Source organism: Rhipicephalus microplus, chromosome X, assembly GCF_043290135.1.
Source record: "Rhipicephalus microplus isolate Deutch F79 chromosome X, USDA_Rmic, whole genome shotgun sequence".
NCBI lineage: Eukaryota > Metazoa > Arthropoda > Arachnida > Ixodida > Ixodidae > Rhipicephalus > Rhipicephalus microplus.
Window position 1 is genome coordinate 345,547,285 of NC_134710.1, and position 27,264 is coordinate 345,574,548.

Below are 27,264 nucleotides of genomic sequence, written 5' to 3' on the forward strand. Positions count from 1 at the left end.
CTCTGCATATGACAAAATCGAAGAGAGTCCGAGAAAGAGCTGCGCCGAAGCAGGAAGGTATACTTTTTTAACAAAGTTTATGATGGCAGATAAAGCCCGACGAACGCTGCTTGAAGCCGAAATGAAATTCATTCACGTAAGATCATTATCACTGCCAATGTTTAAACGCTTGCAGTGTTCAAGCTTGGCCTTATTATCTATAGACAGAATAGAAAACTAAGGAGCAATCAAAAACATGGCATGTGTAACGACAGTGGGATGACATACGAAGTACACAGCAGGGAAAAGTTTTAATAACAAGGTGACAAAAGTACATATGAAAACATCAGCTGATGGAACATGTAGCAAAACAAAATATATCTATTCGTAACGAGAACGAAAAGGTTTGCAAAGGTAAGTACCGTTTGTGGGTATGCACCACGAGCGATAGTCTAGTAAGAGCAGGCCTCTATAAGATAGTTCACGATGTTCCTGGAGACGGGAAGACCTCGATTTGCGTGAACCTGGAATGTTTGACTGCCGTATCTGGAGCTGCACAGCCACTTCCTGCAAGCCTCCTCTGAGGTTTCTGCAACCCTTTATTAGGTACTTGACATCGTAAATAGATGGAAAATACAACTTTGGCGTCTCAAAGAAATCTGCCTCAGCTATGGGCAGGCTCCCTCCGGTCAGTGTCTTCATCCTGTAACCGAAGTCGTGGGCAGTGTGAAAAGTGAGCCACTTAACTTCGTCAGAGAGAACAAGTACTGAAGTCATAAGTAACTGGGCAAACTCAAACTCCTCAATGCCTTCCTCATCATGCCTGCGAAACATTACACCAGCCCTCACCAGGAAGTTGGTCCAGTCTTGCGCGAAAACGTCTTTCGACAAGCAGAACTTGAAGTTGAATTGCCAGGTGGAAAGGCCTTCCGGCTGGTTGCCGTTCTTGTCAAAAAAACTCAGACCCGCCTGGATAATCTTGAGAGAGTCCACGTTGCAACGCAGCGCTTGATATTGATAGTCGATGAGGCTCTTGAACTTTCGTACGTGCTGCGCTATGACGCCAGGGAACTCAGTATCCATTGCGATGTAGTTGTACCTTTGGACCAGGCGCCTGATGGTGCAGAACTCTTCCTCGATTGCAGGCCCAAACATCGCGGATTTCGTAGTTATCGTCATCTATGGACGGAGTGCTTGGCCTGTTATTGGAGCTGCTGGAGCTTCTATAGGCCTCAAACTCACTCATGGTGCAGAACTCTTCCTGGATTGCAGGCCCAAACATCGCGGATTTCGTAGGGATCGTCATCTATGGACTGAGTGCTTGGCCTATTATTGGAGCTGCTGGAGCTTCTATAGGCCTCAAACTCACTCATGGTGCAGAACTCTTCCTTGATTGCAGGCCCAAACATCGCGGATTTCGTTGGGATCGTCATCTATGGACAGAGTGCTTTGCCTGATATTGGAGCTGCTGGAGCTTCTATAGGCCTCAATCTCAGCTCACTGAACGCTTCGCTGAGACCACACACGGTGCACACGCACGAAGGCATTGAATCCTAATCGCCAACGTGGAAGATTTTTGTTTTGTTTTGTTTCCCTGGGAGGTTGGCTCATACCCACTCAGGGGGATTGGCCAAGAAAGTGTAGTGCAGTTTATCTGTAATCATTTTAACTATGTGTAATGAATTGGTATTATAATAAGACTAATGTAAAAATAAAAACAACATAAAAAAGCAAACGAAAAAAAAAATCAAGTTGAGCAATTTTGAGATTTGAGGTGTTATGTTTACCACTTAGCTGCGTTTACTTCACTCTGCCCTTGGGAGTAATAAATAATTTTTTTTTGTTTTTGATTGAAGATCACAAAGGTATACGCTTGGTTGCCTGAATATAATCGCAAACGGCATTGAAAGCATCCCTGTGGCAATGTCCCAAAGCTGAGGCGCCAAAGCTTAGCGCCGTTTCCGCCGTCAATGTAAGGCCTATTTTCCGAAATGGCACAACTAGTAACCTTTTCCTAAGTATTTCGTAGCGGCGACAATACAAAAAATAATGATCTAGTGATTCCATTTCTCCGCAGAATGCGCAGAGGGGTGATGTTGTCTGACCAGCTCTGTGTAGATATAGGTTTAGGGGGGGGGGACACGACATCGAAATTTAGTGATTAAGACTTCGATCTTTCTGGACTGACTCCAGTGGGGTTGCCATGGAAACATGAGGTGGTTATAGTCTGTCCATGTAATTACTTTTTCTATCGTATCAGTGGAGATTGCCGATTTTCGATATCTTATAGCCGTGATATATTCTACATCTGGCAGTATGGACAAAACTGGCCCATCAAGTGCGGCTCGAGCTAAGGAATCGGCCAATTCATTTAATCTTAATCCACAGTGACCCGGAACCCATAGTAATCTCAGGAGTCTCAACTGCGGCGGTACTAATGTTTTGAATGTGCTTAGAATTCGAGAGTTCTCTGAAGCTGTCAGAGCTGCACAAACTGAAAGAGAATCCATCATTATTACTGCATTGTTTTGATTTGATGGAAGTTTTCGAAGAGCTAAAATAATCGCCAAGAGCTCCGCTTCAAAAACTGGAGTAAAATCAGGCAGTCTCACTGAAAAGGACCAGTCAAGCAAATCAGAGGCAATGCCTACACCTGCCTTTTGATTATTTACGGAAGCATCTGTGGCTATTATATTTTTAGTTTTTGCATGCTCTAAGTAATCTAATAATATGCTATTTAAAAATTTGAGGGATTGTAATTTGGCGTTTTGCGGGAATATATCATCATACTCAATAATAACATGACAATTCGAGTCATTAGTCTCAATTACATTTCTAATGTTCACATTTATACTTTGTAGATTTTTTTGTACAAACATTATCTGAGGTGTGTGAAACCGTGGCCAATGAGCAAGGAAGAAGGCATCTGGGTTTGCGATAAAAGCATATTGAGATCTTCTTGCCGGTAAGCTATAAAATTTTAAAAATGCTTGTACGGTCAAAATTCGAAATCGACAAAGCAGTGTAGGCAGGCGCGCTTCCTGGTACAGTACGTTGATAGCCACAAATCTAGGGAGTCCCAGACACATTCGCAGTGCTTCTCGCTCCAAGGCAACTAGAGGTTTCGTTTTATAAGCAGGGCCACCCGAGAATAATATGCAGCCGAATTCCATGATGGGGCGCATGTACATCTTGTACAACGTTATCAAGGTGTGCCTCCGTAACCCATATTTCCGGTTACTTAGCTTGTGTAGTAAGCCTGAAGCCCGCTGTGCTTTGGTAGTTATATACTCTATGTGTGGACTCCAGTTAAGTTTGTCATTATAAATGATTCCCAAATATTTTATAGAGTCCACTTGCTGGATGGGTTCCTGTTTATATAGAATTGAAATTGAAATTGGTTCTGCAAGCGGAAACGCCATGAGCGCGCTTTTGATGACATTTAACGATAACGAAATCGACTGCAACCAAATTTCCAACATGGTAATATATCTTTGTAATCTAAGTTGTAATGAGTAAATACCACAGTCAGCAGCAAAGAGTGCGATGTCATCAGCATAAATGTAGACAGTAACTTCTTGATCTGTTGGAATTGTGCTCATTAAAGCATTAAATAATATTGGAGATAAGACTGCTCCTTGGGGAACTCCGCGCGTTTGTTTAAATCTAGATGAGGAACATCCATCCTTGACGCAGTAGAATTCTCTTGATTTTAAGAATTCTGCCACCCACTCAATAAAATATTGTGGGAAGTTCAATCTCTCTAGCGTATTTAACAATATGAAGTGCTCCACACTGTCATACGCCTTGGCTATGTCAAGCGTTACTAAAGCAGCGTATTGCCTTCTTTTACGCGCTAGCTGTATTCGGCTCTCTAAATCAGCATGGGCACACCAAATTGAGAAATCACTACGAAAGCCGATTTGGTTCGGTTTTATTACTAAATTGTCTGCCATCCAGATACTTACTCGGCTATGTAGGACCCTCTCAACTAGTTTGACCATGTTAGATGTTAAAGAGATTGGTCTGATATTATCGACTGTTAATCCTCCACCCGGCTTTTTTAGTATAGGAATCACCTTTGCTATCCTCCAATCCTGCGGCACCCATGAGTTTTTTAAGGAGTAGTTAATAACATTGGCGACGTCTCGAGGCAATAAATTGAACAGAATTTTAATCATGGGTACTGTGATTCCATCTGGGCCAGGAGATGCACAGGGTAAATGTTTAATCACGTTGGATACTTCAGTCTGTGTCACTTCTTCAAAGACAGACTTTGTCGTAGACTTGTGCCAGTTGTTTGGCACTACTGAAGTGAATCTGCTTTCCAGACCTTTACCGATAGCCTCTAAGGTGGTGGTCATTTCTTGTGCCGACAGATTATCACAAGCTACATTAACTGGTGATGGCAAGATTTTCCGAGCTCTCATATATCGGAACAGTGCTTTCATATGTTTAGGCTTCGACAGGTATTCATAATGTCTTCTGTCATAATCTTGTTTAGCCTGAGCTACCGTTCTTTTAAAGCCCGCAGCAATGAATTTATAATCGGCCCAGTTTTGTGGGGATTGATTATGTAAGAGCTGCTTCCAAGCTGCCTGACGTCTTCGGTGCTCTCTTGTACATTCATCATTCCACCAACGGCTATATACTCTTTTTGTGGATTCAACGGTAAATTCGGCTCTTTTGTAGGATCGTTTAATGACTGCGTTTATTTTCAGTGCTTTTTTATCATCGCTCTCTTCCGAGTGAAAAGCCAGTGCTGACTTCAGGTCATTCCTAAATTTAGTGTAATTTACAAATACTCTTACATTTGAACAAGATGGAATTAACGGACAAGAAATTTCAAAACTTATCGGTAAGTGGTCACTGTTGGTGCCACAGTCCAGCGCTTTCCAAGAAGAAGTACTAATGGCTGAACTGACAAAACTTAAATCTAAGGCCGACCTGGAGTGATTACGAATAAATGTGGGGGTTCTGACGTTGAGGCACGTCAGGTCATTGTCCATTGTCCACTCCCACAAGCGTTTCCCACTAAGATCAGTTCTAAAACCCCAACTCGTGTGTTGGGAATTAAAGTCTCCAACTAAAACTTTGTCTTTGCACCACGATTTTGTAGCTAGATGCAAGCTTCGTGTGTCTTGAACTCCATCCGGAAAATACATATTAACTAAAGTGAAAGGAGTGCAGTTGGGCAGTGTAATGTCTACTGCCAAAATTTCGCATTCTGGCGACATATGTTTGTATGAGCATTTGACTTTCATACTAATTCTATTACTAATAAAGAGAGCTAGACCCCCACCTCTCGATGGACGGTCTAATCGAAAAGATTGGAAGTTATTTAAATGGAACAAATTATGTACAGATAGCCATGTCTCTTGTAATGCTATAATATCAGGAGCGAATTTAGAAGTCAAGTATACCAAATCCGTAGATGCAGAATGGATTGATCGGCAATTCCAATGGAGAATCTTAAGCGACCCTATGGTTTCGAAAGAGCTGCTTCCGCTATAGCTTTCTCTAGAATGCTTTCTTTCAAGAAATCCCTCTTTGAAAGGCTCTCCTTTTCTTTCAGATACTTTTTGTTCTTTGTTTGTTTCGGTGAGTTAGTTTTCCTTGACACAGGGGATCTAGATCTCTTCAGGGACCTAGGGTCCAAATCCATGTCATCGGAATCTATTGTATATGCAGCTTTGTCTTCACTTACACTCTGTATATCTACTGCAGAGGGTGCTGTAGACGGAGAATACGATGGTGCGGTTTCAAATTCCTCATTTTGGCTGTGGACGCCTATTGCAGAGGCTCCTGCGGGCTGATAATACGATGGTGCAGTTTCAGATTCACCGTTATCTATTGGTCGTGAACTCTCAACATGTTGGGATACTAGGCCTGACTCTCCCGCTGTACCAAATATGCGAGTCATCTGGTTAGCCAAAATTTGAGATAGAGAATCGCAAAGGTTAGAAGTCAGTCGTTCCATGGCTTTTTCTAGAGCCTTTTCTATGGCCTCCGCTATATTCAGAGAAATCGACCCATTTATTTCCGAGAGATGTCGTGCTGCAACACTGGCATACCCCTGAGTTCTAGTCTGTATTTCCGCTAGGGCTTCTCGTCGAGAACAGCGCCTACGCCCTATAATTTCAAGAATTTGCATTTCTCGAGCCTTTGCTGAACAATCAGGATTATCTGCACAGTGTTGTTCGTTGCAGAGACAACATTTCTCTTCTTTAGCTTTGCAGTAATTTGTTTCGTGGTTGTCACCACACACTCGGCATCTGAGTTCTGACCTGCATCCTTTAATAGTGTGACCGTATCGCCAGCACTTCGTACACTGGAGTGGTCGCGGTGATAGCGGTTCCACTCTGTATATTAGTGGCCATGCCTTGATTTCGCTTGGGAGATTCACTCCAGCAAAGGTTACAATTACCGACTCAGTCGGCGTCTTCTGCTTCTCTACTAGTCGTGCACACCTATAAACGGAAATAGCACCAGTCATGGCAAACATCTCTAATACCTCAGACGGGGTCAAGTTAACATCGACACCGCGAACAATACCTTTCACACATGCCAGATGCGGGGGAATAAAGGCGCTCACCGGATTGGTCGCGAAACTCGAGCACTTCAATAGGTCTTGGATACAGAGCTGATCAGATGAAAAACATAGAACACCACCTCTGCCGAACTGGCGGACCTCTGTGATGCTGTGAAAGTGAGACGTCACAGCTCTAAGCTCCGCCTGGATCACTTTCGGATTCTTCATCCGAATGAAGCCGTCGTTGCTAGGGACGAGGGCCACAGGAACTGCGGGAATGCCGTTGCGTAGAAACTGATCCACTGGTATATCCTGTGGCGGAAGTGAAGCAGACCAGGGGCAAGCCCCTGGTCCAGGTGAAGAAAACTGCATCTAAGTGAACTTTCTAGCGCTAAAAGCGCTTACTTAGCTGTAAAAGCACTATAGGAACACCTAATAAAGACAAAGAAACCACAGCCACTACACAAACTTAGGCCAAAACCCCAGAGCAAGCACGACCAGCTACTTGCGTGTTCGAGCTACTTGCTGCTACTTACTGCGTGGAAGATGCGAATGGCGTTTCTTCCTCTTCAGTTAGCCTTCTAGAGGGAGACTTCTTACAAACTTCGAGCTGGTTACCTGGCGCGAAAACAAAATATTTCATTTTTTTACTTTATCTGCCAAATTTTCCTGATTTTCACTAGTTGTCCTTGCTGACTGTTGTAAAGAAAAAAAAAGAGTAGTTTGTCATCACTTTATTATGAAAACGTCTGGTAAGTATTAGTGGCGCTAATGGACGGGCGGTTTCGTTTTCGCAGCTCTTTCAAACAATAACCATATTGTAAGACTAAATGAAAGCAGTCGGCGAAGGTGTTTATTTTTCACTTTTAATTCTGAGCGCAGAACTTAATGTTTTTTTTGTAGCTTTAAAAAAAGAAAATTGGACAAGGGAGCGCGAACGGGCTGCACTATATAAAGAATTACAAACAAATCTTACATAGAATCAATGATCTGCTTCTATGTTTTGTCGCGCGAAACTGGAATTGTATTTTAAATTTAGTGTATTTTGTATAGTTTCGCGGTTGTCTCTAGTTGATTAAAGTATCCTGTGCACGCCTGTAGCCAGGACGGTGATGTTTCCACACCCCATATTTGGATGGGCGGGGGGGACGGGGTGTTTCTTTAGGGCAATTATTAAAAATGGGTGTTTTCAAAGGCTTCAACAAGTACCCCCCCCCCCCCCCACGATAAAAATCATAGCTACTAGGCTATTTTGCGTGTGTAAACTCTACCTGCTGGCTAGAACTCTACAGGCAGTAAGACTTCATCTGCAGGGAACTAGGGCCGCATGAGCTGTACCCAATCCCAGTGGTGTACCTCAGGGGTTGCGCACCAGGTCCACGCATCGCTTGCCGCACCTCGAAAAAGATTTCTGTCTACACCATCCGTTGTCCTCTTCTATTTTGCGGCTAAGTCCTGCTATTTGGCCATAAATTTCGGGCTTTTGTTCAAGTCTTTGTTGGTACGACAATATACAGTATATACTTTGTTGCAATGCGAGGAATTTTTAATTACGCGCGAGAGGAAAAAATGAATTTCGGTATTCAATTGTAGCGCGTGAGGGTCGACATTAGGTAGCAATACGTTCGACAGAAACTCGCGTTACATTTGAATAAGTGCAGTAAAGAACGAGAACACTGGCAGCGAAAATGTTGTGTTGGCGTCATCGTCGTCGTGATGGTTCATAAACATCCAAATGCTTTGGCATCCTGCTGCGGGCGCCTGAGTCTCGTTTTAGAATAAACGAATGCACATGGAAAAAAAAAAAAACGTCCTCTTCGTTCGCGCAAGTGTGGAGATATGCCGAGCGCGCCTTCACAGCAGAGTGGGATAAGGCAAGCTACAGTCCTCGATGTGCTTGCTTCGTTCAGGTTGGAGACAAGCGCATCATCTGCTACAGCGGTCGCCCTTACTGATTCAAATCTTCAATGCGCGCACTGCCAGCGCGCAGATTTGCAGCCTCTTAATCATGAGTAAAGACACTTTGTACTGGACTTGCCTTCGCAAACGCTGTATCATTCGCAGATGTTGCTAGTTATAGGTTTGTAAGCCCATATTAACACAAGTAACCATATGTGTCTCGCCTAAAGGTGTTACAGAGAGAATAGCCCTCACTGCCTGAGCAGCCGCTGGACTGCTGGCTGCGGTTGAGTGGTTCACAGCCGTTTTAAGTCGCCGAGTGCTAAAAACACCACCATTCAGTTTCATTTCTAGCCAGTGTTATACCTATGTGTTTATTTATTATTTTTTGACACAGCATACAAACAAAATTCCCCACCATCAGCAGTGATGTGTTTGCCGACGTGAGAACTCTGTAGTTCACTGTTTATAGCTAAATCTTAAACCCGTTGTGATTCGCGCGCAGGTTCCGAGGCTCCTGTTTTATGTGACTGACATATTGATCTTCGTGTGCTCTTTTTGAATGTCTATTTAAACTATGGCGGCATTTTACATTTCGAGAAAGTACTGTCGAAAATACGGCAAGCATCAAAATGTCGTTCAGCAACCGTAGCGGAAACGACTAATACACATGTGATGCTTCAATTTTTAAAAGCGAATCTGCATAAGCTCTCACGATGTCCACTGTCGCCGCCGTCGTCGTAGCTAGCTTTCCGTCGGACCGAAAACATTTGTGGTATATACCGCATTTGCAGCATTCATAGCACGCGTATGCTTTATATGCTTTGAAAACAAGGCCGTACTCTGTTCGTCCGACCATATCTGTCTGTCTGTCCGTCGACCCTTGTACTCAACTCTGTATCTTCCCGTCCGTCCATCCATCCGGGTGTCCGTCCATGCATCTATACGTACGTCCACCTTATCATCTCGGCGAGTTCAACGGTGCCATTTAGGACCCAGTTTCGCTCTGTGGGAACAGGCAGACAGACGTTGTCGATGTTATGTCACACATTATATATATTTTGTCGGAATCTATTTTGGCATACGCGATCCAGAACAGGCGCAACCATTTCGTGCATGCTTGGTGCGTCGTCGTCTTCTTAGCGCCTGATTCTTCTGGCACGTACTGGCGCGCTGCAGGGCCCCCCTTCGAGCGAGGAAGTAGTGACGTGTTAATGTGGCCAGAAGCACACTACTGAGACGCGAAATGCACGCGGCGAGTATGGCAGACGGAAGTGAATTTATTATGAGACGTTGTCGAAGCGTCGGTATACCCAAGTACTCAGTTTTAATTTGAAACGGTCGACGGTAACCATATCTTCACGGACGTTGATGAGCAGCTTGACTTTCAGCGACAAAGCACACGGCATTCGGGCACTACCGACGACGACGACGCAGCAAGCGCGAGATGATTGCACGTCTTTTAACACTTATGCGCATGTTCCGACAACTCATACCGACAAACTTGAAAAAACTGCTGCTCTTACATGTACCAGGCCATCGTGGCATATATCTCAATGAGATGGCGGATGCACAAGCCACAGTATCTCTTAGCGGTCCCCTTATCCCGATTTTCCCTGATACGGCTTACGCGGCAGCAATAAGGATTAGTAACCTCTGTTTGAATGAATACGACTCCTACTCATTGGATAAATATCGATATTTCGCACATCTAAGATGCCGCTGGAATAGACAGTGGTGTGCAACACGGCACTTGGAAGTTACTTTTACAAGATTGCGTTGCAGAATTCCGCAACTGAAATATTTTTTGCATAAAGTTGGTCTAAAGGCGTCACCTTTATGTCAGACTTGCGAAGAAATGGAAACGATAGATCACTTCTTTTTGTTCTGTCGCCGATATTCTCATCAGCGGATAAGATACCTGGTAGCTCCACTTAGAAAATTGGGATTAGAAATAAATGTGGCAGTAATTTTGTCATTTGGCAGCATTAAATTCGGTTATAGCCACAGGGACGTCTGCTCTGTGGTATTTGAATACATAATTGAAACAAAGCGATTGCCAAGTTAATCTGCATATATATATATATATATATATATATATATATATATATCATTTTAGACCCACCATTACCTCTGTCTCAAAGCACATCTGATGGACTGCATCGCTCCCTGCTCAGATATACTCCTTTCTCGATTTTCGGCTTTCTTTATATATTTTTTTTCAGCCCAAAATTACGTTGTGTTTGAAAAACCATTAGCCTTTTAGTTAAGATCCTGCCATCCGGTTCTTGGCCGATCCCCCTTTGTGGGTGTGCGCCAGAGTATCATGGATCATCATCATCATCTGGCATGCGTCTGGGTTTTTTACAAACTATATAATTCGTTTCTATACAAACTATACAATTATTACGTTTTCGTCTTTAATTATTCATTTTATATGTTTTACCAAAACGATCTCTTCACATGCTTGAACTCTATAGTCATCATCATTAGTAAGCCCACCAAAATTGAATGCGGAACTTTAAGGCACCCAAAAATACCATTTTTATTATTTTTAACATTATAACTTGCAGAGAAATTGCAAGGCTCCTTTGAATATGGAGCAGAGCCACAGTCACGCCCATTTTCAGCACTGCCTTAGAACACGCGTATGCGAGGTCTTAGAACAAGAGAAAAATCATGACATAGAGGAAATAAACAAAACCATAACTACACTGATTCTATAAATGAAACTGCAGTTGGTTAAAGCACCAGGGCAAGAAGTAAGCAAACTCTCCCAAATCACAAAAAACGAAAAAAATCTACAAAAGCTACCCACTCAAGATCTAAAGTTGAATTAACTGAGCTAAATTGGCTGATTAACAAAACGAAAATTGCCGACATGGGAATTTATAGCACCAAAGAAATGAATGGAAAATTGAAAGAAAGGATGGAGCATGACAACAGGAAACTAATTACGAATGCACACTCCAACAGATAGAGTAACATAATAAGAAGTCTCAACATCTATAGTAAGGTGGCAGAAGACTTTTACTATAGCTCATGAATAAGCCACCTAACAGAGAAAGAAGCCAAAGTTTAACAAAACACTTAAATTCTATGAGTAAGTATAAACAGAGTTAGAATGAAAGGAACATAAAATCAGAAGCCTAGCAGGAACAAATCTCGTTGGATACCCTACCCTGAGAGAATGGAATAGAGCCCTACAAAACATCACCAAAGAAAAATCATGCAGCGAAATTATTGACCCGATCAAAGATGAAGGAGATCTCCTGTTTAACAAGGTTGTGACACTTTCTGCACAATGCCTCACGTACTGGCGAATCAAATGTACAACCTAACTGTAAAAATGTGAATACTAAACAAATACAGAAAAAAAGAAATATGAAAGATTTAAAGAATTATACACAGATCAACAGATGTCCCACTGTGGATCATAGACATGCACTGTCAAACTGTAAAAATTGCCAAACGAAACACATCCATTTACTTAGCTTGCAAAGACTAATAAAAGGCATTCGACTCGGTACAGATACCAGCAGTTTTAGAGTAGCTAGTGCATAATGCATGCATGAATACCCTAGCCAACATCAACAAAGAGTCCACAGCAGACATACAGACAGTGAACTTTATTAAGGTCTCGAGGGGCGACTAGAAAAGCCCCTTTATGGGGGAGGAGCTGTCGCAGAGCAGAAAAAATTTTATTTCTGAAGTGGATCTGGCAAGGAGGCGATATCTGAGCAATATTTGCAGCTTGCTCAGCAGAAGTATTTGAGCCACCATGTTGATAAGAAACATGAATAAACATTGACAAGGAATATCTCGGTACTTACACTTTACAAATGATGTTTTGCTTTTCAGCAGTGGTGCCCATGAACTACAATGAGCTGAGGGTCTAAACTGAGAAAGTGTTTAAGTAGGGTTACAGATAAATAAGTAAAAGACAAGGATCTAATGTTAAGAGACAAAACAAGAGGGCAAGAGTTTGCAACGGCACACTAAAATCCCTACAATCTATTTGTATTTAAGTCAGAAATTCACTGGACACGCAATTCATCAAAAGAAAATTCACCGAACAATATGGATGGGCTCAAGCTTTGATGGCAGACATTCCCAAATGACAAGAGGCAATTTACAACTATCCCTAAAGCAGAAAGTGGTCAACTATTATATGCTGCGAGTACTAACATATGGTGCAAAAATTTGAATGATAGTAAAAAAAAAAGAGAAGAAAAAAAAGTCTAGAACAGATCAAGAGCTATGCAAAATAGAAACAGAGAATGGTTAACATAACATAGGGATATTAAAAAAGCAGAGCTGAATGAAGAACAAACAGGGCTAGTAGATGACATTCTAGCAGACATAAGAAAAAAAAAGATTGGATCTAGGCGGGTCGAGCAATGTGAGGGAAAGACCAATCAGAGAGATTGTGTGGCTACGAAAAGATAGAAAATATTGCTGAAAAAAGCAGAGGACTTGATAGGATGATGAATTAAAAATTTGCACGCATAAGATCGAATAAGCTTGCACAGGGTTGGGAAAATTGTAGGTAAATGGGGGAAGCCTTCGTATAGCATTGGACATAAAAAAAGGCTGATATACAAGAAGAGCATGTGTTATCGAGCTGTTGCACATCACAGATTGGTTTCAATACCAACAAGTTATTCAACTCGCATTGCAGTGCTACTGCTTACGTATTGTAGAGTTACTACCAACTGCTTTTCAACAGGTTTCTAGCAACGTTGAAACATATCTGGAACATTTAGCAGAACCATATACAGCCATGACTCTGACTCTGTATAGTGCATCTGCAGCCATGCTTGATCTGTGGTACCTTGTGGAAGTTGTGGGCTCTGACGTGGTGTGCCGAAGAACCCGCGTGACCTAATAGACATGCTGGGCTGCTTTGCACAAGAGTGACCATGTTGAAAGGTGTGCCTGTTTAACCAAAGATGCATGGTTCCTCAGGGCGCTTTCAGCATGTGAATTCTGAAAGATGACGCGTTTCAACTGATAACGCATGCCTGACTAGGCAGTTGTTATTGTGCCTGGTCAATTATGATACGGTTGGCACTGCAAAACTTCTTTAACACCAGCCACTCCAGTTCTAAACTAAAGCACATTGCATGAAGGAGGTAAAAAAATAAGCCCACCTGCCTTCACAATTCGAATTTGAAAATTTTACATACTTACTAACACAACCAAATGAAGGCATGACTTCCCTGAAAGGCCATGCTCTTTTTTTGGGGAAGTCACACCTACATTTGGTCATGTTACGAAAGTATACAAAATCATGATTTGTGGCAGCAGGTGTGCTTTCTTTACCTGCTCTTTGCACTTTGCTTCAGTTTGGACCTGGAGTGGCTGGCACTGAAGAAGTTTGGCGATGCCAAGCGTTCGGCAGCCTACATCACCCAGGCAAAGTTGAACCTGAAGGTGAGGCATGCTTTTTGCTTCATACTGAAGAAGCCGGTTAGCACGACCTGGCAAGGCCTCACTGGGTTGGGAAACGTTGACATTGCAGAAACATTACGCTATGTACTCAACAAAGGCCCAAAACTTAGCCACGAACCTCTGTTGCTGGCTCACTAATTACTGGTATTGCATCAACAAGTCGGCTAACATCGATGCCGCAGTTAGGGCTATTGCTCACAAGACAGTATCTAAGCTCTAGCAAGAGCAGGGAAAAAACCCTCTTCGTCAGGAGCATACATTGGTGGGTGTTGTTATTCTTCAAGTGCAAAACTTTGTGTCCATTTTAAGTGGATAAAAGTAGTGGCTCCGTTGCAATGTATGTAGATTTGTGCAACTTCGTGGCAGGACAAGCAGTCTACATGAACTTCATCAAGTTAAAAGTCATCAAAACCAAAATTTTGAAAAGCAAGGCAGTGGCTCTGAGTAAAAACTTGAAACTTACACAACTAGCAGAGTCTATCGCATACTGCAGCTAGCAAAAAGAACACCCTTTCTGTGTTTTTTATGGCCAAGATGCATAAGCCGAGTGTTTCATTCAGTACAATTGTGAGTGATTGAGTTATCTGGCAGAATGTATTAGTCAGTTTTTAATGAAGCGGCTAGACTCGGTCGTCAGGAGAGACTCATTTTAAACTGAGAATTTCCCTTGCATCATCCACTTTCTTCAAAGAATCCATCGATGAGTACTTGTTCTTGGTTGAAGTTGAGGACCTATTTTACTCTGTCCTGCACAGTGAATTGTTTTTCTACATAGGAAGTTTCATAGACGAGAGTGGTGCGGTTTCCTTCAGGAATGCTGCGGGCATAGCAATATAAGCTTTTATGGCCCTCCTCAAGTTTTGTGTTAAGGTCAACTTTATTAGCGATTTTATATTCAAAGACGAGGCATTTTCGTAGGCTCATATGTTGCTCTTGTGTTGTGCAAATTTTTATGTTTGACCGTAACTTGTTTTGTTACATTACACAAACATTTTGTTTAGTGGGAGGTTTTGAAAGTTCTTGCGTGTGATGATAAATTTTTTATTATTTCGAAACAACTATCAACCGTCACACATTAGCCCATTGTTAACAATGTTCTAGCAGGCTTTTGCAGACTGAAAAAGGATTGGTGTTTACACATGAGTTGAAGGCTTGTGGCTCTTTGCAGTTTTCGGCTTAGCGCATTACCTTGCAGAGCCGTCACGGCTGTTGGCTTTTTTGTTTAGGTGTGCAAAAGAATCGCTTCCATACAAGTTGATGCATTCCAAAACTGTGAAAAGGGCCACAGCTCTACAATGCCCAGGCTATGCATGTGCAGTGTCGTGCTCACACGTTATGCAGAAAACTTTTCAAAACATATTGAATTGGTCGTCTGTGGTTGGTTTCTTTGCATGTTCCTTAACGCTGTAGCTGAGTTGCTCCACCAGACTATCATGAGAGAACACTACGGTACTGGGGTAGACCAAGAGAGCAGAACAGTGAGACCTGAGGTTGTACCGTGTATGCACCGAGCTGCACACGACCTAAAAATAGTTGCAAACAGAGATGGCATGCGATTCTTTTTTCTGTGCCACAAAAATCATCTCAGCTTTCTCATGTATACTACCTAATGGAAGCAACAAAGGTTGGTACGGCAAGAGGCACGCCAAGTCATGCACAAAATGTGTCAACCTGGTCGTTTATGAATTGCGACTACCCTACGGCAAAAGATGAATGTTGGCCGGGCAAGAATATGCGTGAATGAGCATGCACACAAACATGAGCTTTCGTTAAAAGATAAAGATGGGGCACATTTGCTGACTCATTGCGATTCTCATAAGTGTGAGCCATACCTGGATATGGTTCGGACTGTTGGCAGAACCAGGGACACTACTACTCGAGAATGCATGGATGCATTCTGTATAAAATCACGAGGTTCATTAGGTACCAGTGATACTTTGTCTTTCTGGTAGGTAGAGAACAATTTACCAGATTGTGATTAGTTAGTATACTCTCAATGTGACCCTAGCTTACTCCACTCGTGTGCCTATAATTTTAATGCAGGATATGGTGAATCAATTGTCAAAACTTTGAGCTCCCCTAGACCCCTTTTCTCACTTTTCTTTGTGATTAAAGCAGCCATATCTTTGTGGCTCCTACAAAAACATGGACCAATTAGAATAGCAAAGAGTACTTCTAGCCTGACCTTTGTGTCTTGAAAATTCGTAGGGGCCAATTTGACATAGTAGAAGGACACCGTGTGTGGGTGATGCAGACCAGGGAGACATGAGGCTTTGACAAGTGACCGATATGCAATGAGAAGGAGAATGAATGCAGTGTTTGTGCGAGCATTCCAAGCTAAAAAAAGGCTAGGAGTGATCAGTGCCTTTTGTTGCATAAGTCATTAAATAACGAAAGCAACCACCAACACCTCTGCCACCATCTGGAATGTAAGAGCACTACCAAAAGCTGTATCCATTGTTCTTCTGCACAGGGTTACGGCGTGCAGCTCCATAGAAGTAAAGCGAGGGCACATAAATATTTCAATGTGGCAGTGTCAAAGTGCATGCTCAAATTTGTTGCTACAAAATTATAAAAAAAATCACTGCTTTTTTACCTAGTCGCATTAAAAAAACTTTAAATTGATTTTAAGACAACATTGCAATTTACAGATTTTTGCAGGTGAATGGAAATTCTTTGTTAGATTAGAAATTCGCAAGATGGTTTTGCTAGGTAGAGTTTTATTAGTATTTATTAGTAAAAACTGCACATTCAGGAGCAATGAAAACTTGGTAACGGAGGGTGGGTGCTGAAGACGACATTTTCACAAGTGGACTTGTCTTTTACAAGGCTCAACAAAATTTTGAGAAATTTCGTTCAATACAAAAATCATATTACTTTATCATTGTGCCTATCTCAAGAAATGAATTTTTTTATAATATAGAACTGTTGAGAAATATAACTTGATGCTATTTATTACTGCGCACACGCACCAACGAAGACCAAAAGCTTGTACCGTGCACTGACTACTAAGCGGGGACAAATGTGCTAATCTGATAATGAAGTAAACATCACATCCTTTTGCTTAAAAAATAACACGTAGGGAAACAAGTAATAAGACCCAAAATGACATTGTACTTCGCAAAGAATGAAAAGTTCTTCAATTTTCCATGTGATACTTAATTTAGCAAGACCAAACACATACATGTGCTTTAACGTATTGTAACACAGGGCAGGAGGACCACACGAACACTAGAGAAAGGACAAATTGCTCTTGTGCCCGCATAGTTGTGCGCTGTGTTAAATTACGTTCAAGTAACCAACTGGCCCAGCTTTCAGTCGTTGTGTGTACATGTGCTTATTTGTGTACGTCTCATTATTACAGACCTAGCTACCCAGTATGATGCACCTTTTCTGCATAATTTTGATAAAGAAGCTTTGTATATGTAGTAAACTGTTTTTCGTGCATGCTCGTCCACTCACGCAACCAGCAGCCAAGAAGCTAGAGACCACAAGAGCGCACAGAAAGGGTTTGAGCATTCGCACGTGCGATCAACCCGGTGTCACACGGGCATTTTTGATTGCAATCAGCCAGGGCGTCTGCGCCGAACTCGATCTGGTGCAGCAGCGACTTACCTGTCGATCTCGATCAAATGTATTTGAGTGACACCAGTATTAGTCACTGCTAACTGCCCAAACTAATCGGATCAAATACGATGCAGCCGTCACCTAAATGCAATATAAAAGGGTACGACATAGCAAACAAAAAGAACCCGTGTCACAGTGGTGTTGTCACTACAGTGCGTAAGACCCTAAATCTCATTCGGAAGTATGTCTGCACAAATGTGATCACGCCTAGGCGGGAGTTATTCAACACTACAGCTCACATGAACCAGCCGTCAATATGCGATCGTGCGTTGCGGTTTGCAGCAGGGCAAACACTATTCTAAAACTCTTATCACGCCCGCCTCGCCCCGCAACGCCCGCAGCGCTTGCAAACGGTATTCTAAAGCTGCGTAATAAATAAAGACTAAAGTTATACGCTAATGGCATTAAAATGCCCGAGAACTTTTAGAGTCATGTCCACCGTGCCACGCATGACCCGCTGGCGTCGCCGCCAAGCAGCAAGCTAAGTTTAATCACAGCGAGTCGTTGCCACATTCTTGCCTACACATAAATGCAGGACCTCCAGTTTCGGAGCAGACCGCGAGTCGTTAGGCCGGATGCCAACAGCGCGTAAGCGCGCCCTCTAACCACGCACGTAATCAATCAGCCGTCTCACTTCCACCGAGAACTTGTACTCAATAGAGGTTTTTAGCAAAGTACGGAAACATGTTACGGAATGGTGGCAATACGGAACCAAATGACAAATGCGCATGCGCGAGCATCGTACGCGCATACGGAACGGTACCGTGTCGTATTTCCGTACCGTTTTTCCGTATAGCTTGCTAAAAACCTCTATTCTCCCGATAAGGTAAGGGCTCCTGAAAATTTATTCGTAATACGCTTCTTTTTTAATCGAAATGAGCTCGAAACGCGAGCGCACCTGCGGACCGGCGGTGCCCAGAAACGAGTGATCGACAAGTTGGCTTCTTCGCAGCTGTAAAGAATCGCGAAAGAGCGGCATGGGGAAACTGGGCAACTCAGGTTAGCCAAAGGGATTTGATTGATATGTGGTGTTTACCGTCCCAAAGCAACCATATGAGTACCAAAGACGCTGTAGTGGAGGGCCCCGGAAATTTCAACAACCTGGGGTTCTTTAACGTGCACCCAAATCTGAGCACACGGGCCTACAACATTTCCACCTCCATCGGAAATGCAGCCACCGCAGCCGGGTTTCAACCCCGCGACCTGCGGGTCAGCAGCCGCGTACTTTAGCCACTATACCACCGCCTCGGGGTGTTCCCTAAAGGGAACATATACATAAACAACTTGGTGTGCCTATAGAAACACTCACTCATGCACGCACGCTACCACTCAATAAAAGTACGCCGCAACACAAATTTGTGAGTGGTAGCATGTGTCAATGTATAAGCAATTTTAATGATGCCGAGTTTCGGTGAATTACTTACAAAATGACGAGTTACAAACTAGCTGAACAACGATATTTTTAAGATTAAGATACGTTACTTTAATTTTGCTGTACATGCTGCGCCATCTCGCGGCGCGCTCGCAAAGCCGCCCCCTCCCTCCCCCGCCAAAAAATTTCTGTGCTTGTCTCGCTCTCTCTGCATATGACAAAATCGAAGAGAGTCCGAGAGAGAGCTGCGCCGAAGCAGGAAGGTATACTTTTTTAACAAAGTTTATGATGGCAGATAAAGCCCGACGAACGCTGCTTGAAGCCGAAATGAAATTCATTCACGTAAGATCATTCACACTGCCAATGTTTAAACGCTTGCAGTGTTCAAGCTTGGCCTTATTATCTATAGACAGAATAGAAAACTAAGGAGCAATCAAAAACATGGCATGTGTAACGACAGTGGGATGACATACGAAGTACACAGCAGGGAAAAGTTTTAATAACAAGGTGACAAAAGTACATATGAAAACATCAGCTGATGGAACATGTAGCAAAACAAAATATATCTATTCGTAACGAGAACGAAAAGGTTTGCAAAGGTAAGTACCGTTTGTGGGTATGCACCACGAGCGATAGTCTAGTAAGAGCAGGCCTCTATAAGATAGTTCACGATGTTCCTGGAGACGGGAAGACCTCGATTTGCGTGAACCTGGAATGTTTGACTGCCGTATCTGGAGCTGCACAGCCACTTCCTGCAAGCCTCCTCTGAGGTTTCTGCAACCCTTTATTAGGTACTTGACATCGTAAATAGATGGAAAATACAACTTTGGCGTCTCAAAGAAATCTGCCTCAGCTATGGGCAGGCTCCCTCCGGTCAGTGTCTTCATCCTGTAACCGAAGTCGTGGGCAGTGTGAAAAGTGAGCCACTTAACTTCGTCAGAGAGAACAAGTACTGAAGTCATAAGTAACTGGGCAAACTCAAACTCCTCAATGCCTTCCTCATCATGCCTGCGAAACATTACACCAGCCCTCACCAGGAAGTTGGTCCAGTCTTGCGCGAAAACGTCTTTCGACAAGCAGAACTTGAAGTTGAATTGCCAGGTGGAAAGGCCTTCCGGCTGGTTGCCGTTCTTGTCAAAAAAACTCAGACCCGCCTGGATAATCTTGAGAGAGTCCACGTTGCAACGCAGCGCTTGATATTGATAGTCGATGAGGCTCTTGAACTTTCGTACGTGCTGCGCTATGACGCCAGGGAACTCAGTATCCATTGCGATGTAGTTGTACCTTTGGACCAGGCGCCTGATGGTGCAGAACTCTTCCTCGATTGCAGGCCCAAACATCGCGGATTTCGTAGTTATCGTCATCTATGGACGGAGTGCTTGGCCTGTTATTGGAGCTGCTGGAGCTTCTATAGGCCTCAAACTCACTCATGGTGCAGAACTCTTCCTGGATTGCAGGCCCAAACATCGCGGATTTCGTAGGGATCGTCATCTATGGACTGAGTGCTTGGCCTATTATTGGAGCTGCTGGAGCTTCTATAGGCCTCAAACTCACTCATGGTGCAGAACTCTTCCTTGATTGCAGGCCCAAACATCGCGGATTTCGTTGGGATCGTCATCTATGGACAGAGTGCTTTGCCTGATATTGGAGCTGCTGGAGCTTCTATAGGCCTCAATCTCAGCTCACTGAACGCTTCGCTGAGACCACACACGGTGCACACGCACGAAGGCATTGAATCCTAATCGCCAACGTGGAAGATTTTTGTTTTGTTTTGTTTCCCTGGGAGGTTGGCTCATACCCACTCAGGGGGATTGGCCAAGAAAGTGTAGTGCAGTTTATCTGTAATCATTTTAACTATGTGTAATGAATTGGTATTATAATAAGACTAATGTAAAAATAAAAACAACATAAAAAAGCAAACGAAAAAAAAAATCAAGTTGAGCAATTTTGAGATTTGAGGTGTTATGTTTACCACTTAGCTGCGTTTACTTCACTCTGCCCTTGGGAGTAATAAATAATTTTTTTTTGTTTTTGATTGAAGATCACAAAGGTATACGCTTGGTTGCCTGAATATAATCGCAAACGGCATTGAAAGCATCCCTGTGGCAATGTCCCAAAGCTGAGGCGCCAAAGCTTAGCGCCGTTTCCGCCGTCAATGTAAGGCCTATTTTCCGAAATGGCACAACTAGTAACCTTTTCCTAAGTATTTCGTAGCGGCGACAATACAAAAAATAATGATCTAGTGATTCCATTTCTCCGCAGAATGCGCAGAGGGGTGATGTTGTCTGACCAGCTCTGTGTAGATATAGGTTTAGGGGGGGGGACACGACATCGAAATTTAGTGATTAAGACTTCGATCTTTCTGGACTGACTCCAGTGGGGTTGCCATGGAAACATGAGGTGGTTATAGTCTGTCCATGTAATTACTTTTTCTATCGTATCAGTGGAGATTGCCGATTTTCGATATCTTATAGCCGTGATATATTCTACATCTGGCAGTATGGACAAAACTGGCCCATCAAGTGCGGCTCGAGCTAAGGAATCGGCCAATTCATTTAATCTTAATCCACAGTGACCCGGAACCCATAGTAATCTCAGGAGTCTCAACTGCGGCGGTACTAATGTTTTGAATGTGCTTAGAATTCGAGAGTTCTCTGAAGCTGTCAGAGCTGCACAAACTGAAAGAGAATCCATCATTATTACTGCATTGTTTTGATTTGATGGAAGTTTTCGAAGAGCTAAAATAATCGCCAAGAGCTCCGCTTCAAAAACTGGAGTAAAATCAGGCAGTCTCACTGAAAAGGACCAGTCAAGCAAATCAGAGGCAATGCCTACACCTGCCTTTTGATTATTTACGGAAGCATCTGTGGCTATTATATTTTTAGTTTTTGCATGCTCTAAGTAATCTAATAATATGCTATTTAAAAATTTGAGGGATTGTAATTTGGCGTTTTGCGGGAATATATCATCATACTCAATAATAACATGACAATTCGAGTCATTAGTCTCAATTACATTTCTAATGTTCACATTTATACTTTGTAGATTTTTTTGTACAAACATTATCTGAGGTGTGTGAAACCGTGGCCAATGAGCAAGGAAGAAGGCGTCTGGGTTTGCGATAAAAGCATATTGAGATCTTCTTGCCGGTAAGCTATAAAATTTTAAAAATGCTTGTACGGTCAAAATTCGAAATCGACAAAGCAGTGTAGGCAGGCGCGCTTCCTGGTACAGTACGTTGATAGCCACAAATCTAGGGAGTCCCAGACACATTCGCAGTGCTTCTCGCTCCAAGGCAACTAGAGGTTTCGTTTTATAAGCAGGGCCACCCGAGAATAATATGCAGCCGAATTCCATGATGGGGCGCATGTACATCTTGTACAACGTTATCAAGGTGTGCCTCCGTAACCCATATTTCCGGTTACTTAGCTTGTGTAGTAAGCCTGAAGCCCGCTGTGCTTTGGTAGTTATATACTCTATGTGTGGACTCCAGTTAAGTTTGTCATTATAAATGATTCCCAAATATTTTATAGAGTCCACTTGCTGGATGGGTTCCTGTTTATATAGAATTGAAATTGAAATTGGTTCTGCAAGCGGAAACGCCATGAGCGCGCTTTTGATGACATTTAACGATAACGAAATCGACTGCAACCAAATTTCCAACATGGTAATATATCTTTGTAATCTAAGTTGTAATGAGTAAATACCACAGTCAGCAGCAAAGAGTGCGATGTCATCAGCATAAATGTAGACAGTAACTTCTTGATCTGTTGGAATTGTGCTCATTAAAGCATTAAATAATATTGGAGATAAGACTGCTCCTTGGGGAACTCCGCGCGTTTGTTTAAATCTAGATGAGGAACATCCATCCTTGACGCAGTAGAATTCTCTTGATTTTAAGAATTCTGCCACCCACTCAATAAAATATTGTGGGAAGTTCAATCTCTCTAGCGTATTTAACAATATGAAGTGCTCCACACTGTCATACGCCTTGGCTATGTCAAGCGTTACTAAAGCAGCGTATTGCCTTCTTTTACGCGCTAGCTGTATTCGGCTCTCTAAATCAGCATGGGCACACCAAATTGAGAAATCACTACGAAAGCCGATTTGGTTCGGTTTTATTACTAAATTGTCTGCCATCCAGATACTTACTCGGCTATGTAGGACCCTCTCAACTAGTTTGACCATGTTAGATGTTAAAGAGATTGGTCTGATATTATCGACTGTTAATCCTCCACCCGGCTTTTTTAGTATAGGAATCACCTTTGCTATCCTCCAATCCTGCGGCACCCATGAGTTTTTTAAGGAGTAGTTAATAACATTGGCGACGTCTCGAGGCAATAAATTGAACAGAATTTTAATCATGGGTACTGTGATTCCATCTGGGCCAGGAGATGCACAGGGTAAATGTTTAATCACGTTGGATACTTCAGTCTGTGTCACTTCTTCAAAGACAGACTTTGTCGTAGACTTGTGCCAGTTGTTTGGCACTACTGAAGTGAATCTGCTTTCCAGACCTTTACCGATAGCCTCTAAGGTGGTGGTCATTTCTTGTGCCGACAGATTATCACAAGCTACATTAACTGGTGATGGCAAGATTTTCCGAGCTCTCATATATCGGAACAGTGCTTTCATATGTTTAGGCTTCGACAGGTATTCATAATGTCTTCTGTCATAATCTTGTTTAGCCTGAGCTACCGTTCTTTTAAAGCCCGCAGCAATGAATTTATAATCGGCCCAGTTTTGTGGGGATTGATTATGTAAGAGCTGCTTCCAAGCTGCCTGACGTCTTCGGTGCTCTCTTGTACATTCATCATTCCACCAACGGCTATATACTCTTTTTGTGGATTCAACGGTAAATTCGGCTCTTTTGTAGGATCGTTTAATGACTGCGTTTATTTTCAGTGCTTTTTTATCATCGCTCTCTTCCGAGTGAAAAGCCAGTGCTGACTTCAGGTCATTCCTAAATTTAGTGTAATTTACAAATACTCTTACATTTGAACAAGATGGAATTAACGGACAAGAAATTTCAAAACTTATCGGTAAGTGGTCACTGTTGGTGCCACAGTCCAGCGCTTTCCAAGAAGAAGTACTAATGGCTGAACTGACAAAACTTAAATCTAAGGCCGACCTGGAGTGATTACGAATAAATGTGGGGGTTCTGACGTTGAGGCACGTCAGGTCATTGTCCATTGTCCACTCCCACAAGCGTTTCCCACTAAGATCAGTTCTAAAACCCCAACTCGTGTGTTGGGAATTAAAGTCTCCAACTAAAACTTTGTCTTTGCACCACGATTTTGTAGCTAGATGCAAGCTTCGTGTGTCTTGAACTCCATCCGGAAAATACATATTAACTAAAGTGAAAGGAGTGCAGTTGGGCAGTGTAATGTCTACTGCCAAAATTTCGCATTCTGGCGACATATGTTTGTATGAGCATTTGACTTTCATACTAATTCTATTACTAATAAAGAGAGCTAGACCCCCACCTCTCGATGGACGGTCTAATCGAAAAGATTGGAAGTTATTTAAATGGAACAAATTATGTACAGATAGCCATGTCTCTTGTAATGCTATAATATCAGGAGCGAATTTAGAAGTCAAGTATACCAAATCCGTAGATGCAGAATGGATTGATCGGCAATTCCAATGGAGAATCTTAAGCGACCCTATGGTTTCGAAAGAGCTGCTTCCGCTATAGCTTTCTCTAGAATGCTTTCTTTCAAGAAATCCCTCTTTGAAAGGCTCTCCTTTTCTTTCAGATACTTTTTGTTCTTTGTTTGTTTCGGTGAGTTAGTTTTCCTTGACACAGGGGATCTAGATCTCTTCAGGGACCTAGGGTCCAAATCCATGTCATCGGAATCTATTGTATATGCAGCTTTGTCTTCACTTACACTCTGTATATCTACTGCAGAGGGTGCTGTAGACGGAGAATACGATGGTGCGGTTTCAAATTCCTCATTTTGGCTGTGGACGCCTATTGCAGAGGCTCCTGCGGGCTGATAATACGATGGTGCAGTTTCAGATTCACCGTTATCTATTGGTCGTGAACTCTCAACATGTTGGGATACTAGGCCTGACTCTCCCGCTGTACCAAATATGCGAGTCATCTGGTTAGCCAAAATTTGAGATAGAGAATCGCAAAGGTTAGAAGTCAGTCGTTCCATGGCTTTTTCTAGAGCCTTTTCTATGGCCTCCGCTATATTCAGAGAAATCGACCCATTTATTTCCGAGAGATGTCGTGCTGCAACACTGGCATACCCCTGAGTTCTAGTCTGTATTTCCGCTAGGGCTTCTCGTCGAGAACAGCGCCTACGCCCTATAATTTCAAGAATTTGCATTTCTCGAGCCTTTGCTGAACAATCAGGATTATCTGCACAGTGTTGTTCGTTGCAGAGACAACATTTCTCTTCTTTAGCTTTGCAGTAATTTGTTTCGTGGTTGTCACCACACACTCGGCATCTGAGTTCTGACCTGCATCCTTTAATAGTGTGACCGTATCGCCAGCACTTCGTACACTGGAGTGGTCGCGGTGATAGCGGTTCCACTCTGTATATTAGTGGCCATGCCTTGATTTCGCTTGGGAGATTCACTCCAGCAAAGGTTACAATTACCGACTCAGTCGGCGTCTTCTGCTTCTCTACTAGTCGTGCACACCTATAAACGGAAATAGCACCAGTCATGGCAAACATCTCTAATACCTCAGACGGGGTCAAGTTAACATCGACACCGCGAACAATACCTTTCACACATGCCAGATGCGGGGGAATAAAGGCGCTCACCGGATTGGTCGCGAAACTCGAGCACTTCAATAGGTCTTGGATACAGAGCTGATCAGATGAAAAACATAGAACACCACCTCTGCCGAACTGGCGGACCTCTGTGATGCTGTGAAAGTGAGACGTCACAGCTCTAAGCTCCGCCTGGATCACTTTCGGATTCTTCATCCGAATGAAGCCGTCGTTGCTAGGGACGAGGGCCACAGGAACTGCGGGAATGCCGTTGCGTAGAAACTGATCCACTGGTATATCCTGTGGCGGAAGTGAAGCAGACCAGGGGCAAGCCCCTGGTCCAGGTGAAGAAAACTGCATCTAAGTGAACTTTCTAGCGCTAAAAGCGCTTACTTAGCTGTAAAAGCACTATAGGAACACCTAATAAAGACAAAGAAACCACAGCCACTACACAAACTTAGGCCAAAACCCCAGAGCAAGCACGACCAGCTACTTGCGTGTTCGAGCTACTTGCTGCTACTTACTGCGTGGAAGATGCGAATGGCGTTTCTTCCTCTTCAGTTAGCCTTCTAGAGGGAGACTTCTTACAAACTTCGAGCTGGTTACCTGGCGCGAAAACAAAATATTTCATTTTTTTACTTTATCTGCCAAATTTTCCTGATTTTCACTAGTTGTCCTTGCTGACTGTTGTAAAGAAAAAAAAAGAGTAGTTTGTCATCACTTTATTATGAAAACGTCTGGTAAGTATTAGTGGCGCTAATGGACGGGCGGTTTCGTTTTCGCAGCTCTTTCAAACAATAACCATATTGTAAGACTAAATGAAAGCAGTCGGCGAAGGTGTTTATTTTTCACTTTTAATTCTGAGCGCAGAACTTAATGTTTTTTTTGTAGCTTTAAAAAAAGAAAATTGGACAAGGGAGCGCGAACGGGCTGCACTATATAAAGAATTACAAACAAATCTTACATAGAATCAATGATCTGCTTCTATGTTTTGTCGCGCGAAACTGGAATTGTATTTTAAATTTAGTGTATTTTGTATAGTTTCGCGGTTGTCTCTAGTTGATTAAAGTATCCTGTGCACGCCTGTAGCCAGGACGGTGATGTTTCCACACCCCATATTTGGATGGGCGGGGGGGACGGGGTGTTTCTTTAGGGCAATTATTAAAAATGGGTGTTTTCAAAGGCTTCAACAAGTACCCCCCCCCCCCCCCCCCCCACGATAAAAATCATAGCTACTAGGCTATTTTGCGTGTGTAAACTCTACCTGCTGGCTAGAACTCTACAGGCAGTAAGACTTCATCTGCAGGGAACTAGGGCCGCATGAGCTGTACCCAATCCCAGTGGTGTACCTCAGGGGTTGCGCACCAGGTCCACGCATCGCTTGCCGCACCTCGAAAAAGATTTCTGTCTACACCATCCGTTGTCCTCTTCTATTTTGCGGCTAAGTCCTGCTATTTGGCCATAAATTTCGGGCTTTTGTTCAAGTCTTTGTTGGTACGACAATATACAGTATATACTTTGTTGCAATGCGAGGAATTTTTAATTACGCGCGAGAGGAAAAAATGAATTTCGGTATTCAATTGTAGCGCGTGAGGGTCGACATTAGGTAGCAATACGTTCGACAGAAACTCGCGTTACATTTGAATAAGTGCAGTAAAGAACGAGAACACTGG

At 42.9% G+C, this 27,264-nt stretch overlaps 2 pseudogenes; both read right to left on the minus strand.

The window, feature by feature from the left end:
* Nucleotides 1-271: 271 nt before the first annotated feature.
* On the minus strand, nt 272-10,668 carry LOC142776326 (CCR4-NOT transcription complex subunit 7 pseudogene; annotated as a pseudogene).
* Nucleotides 10,669-19,340: 8,672 nt separating this feature from the next.
* LOC142776327 (CCR4-NOT transcription complex subunit 7 pseudogene) lies at nt 19,341-26,715 on the minus strand (annotated as a pseudogene).
* Between the last annotated feature and the right edge of the window lie 549 nt (nt 26,716-27,264).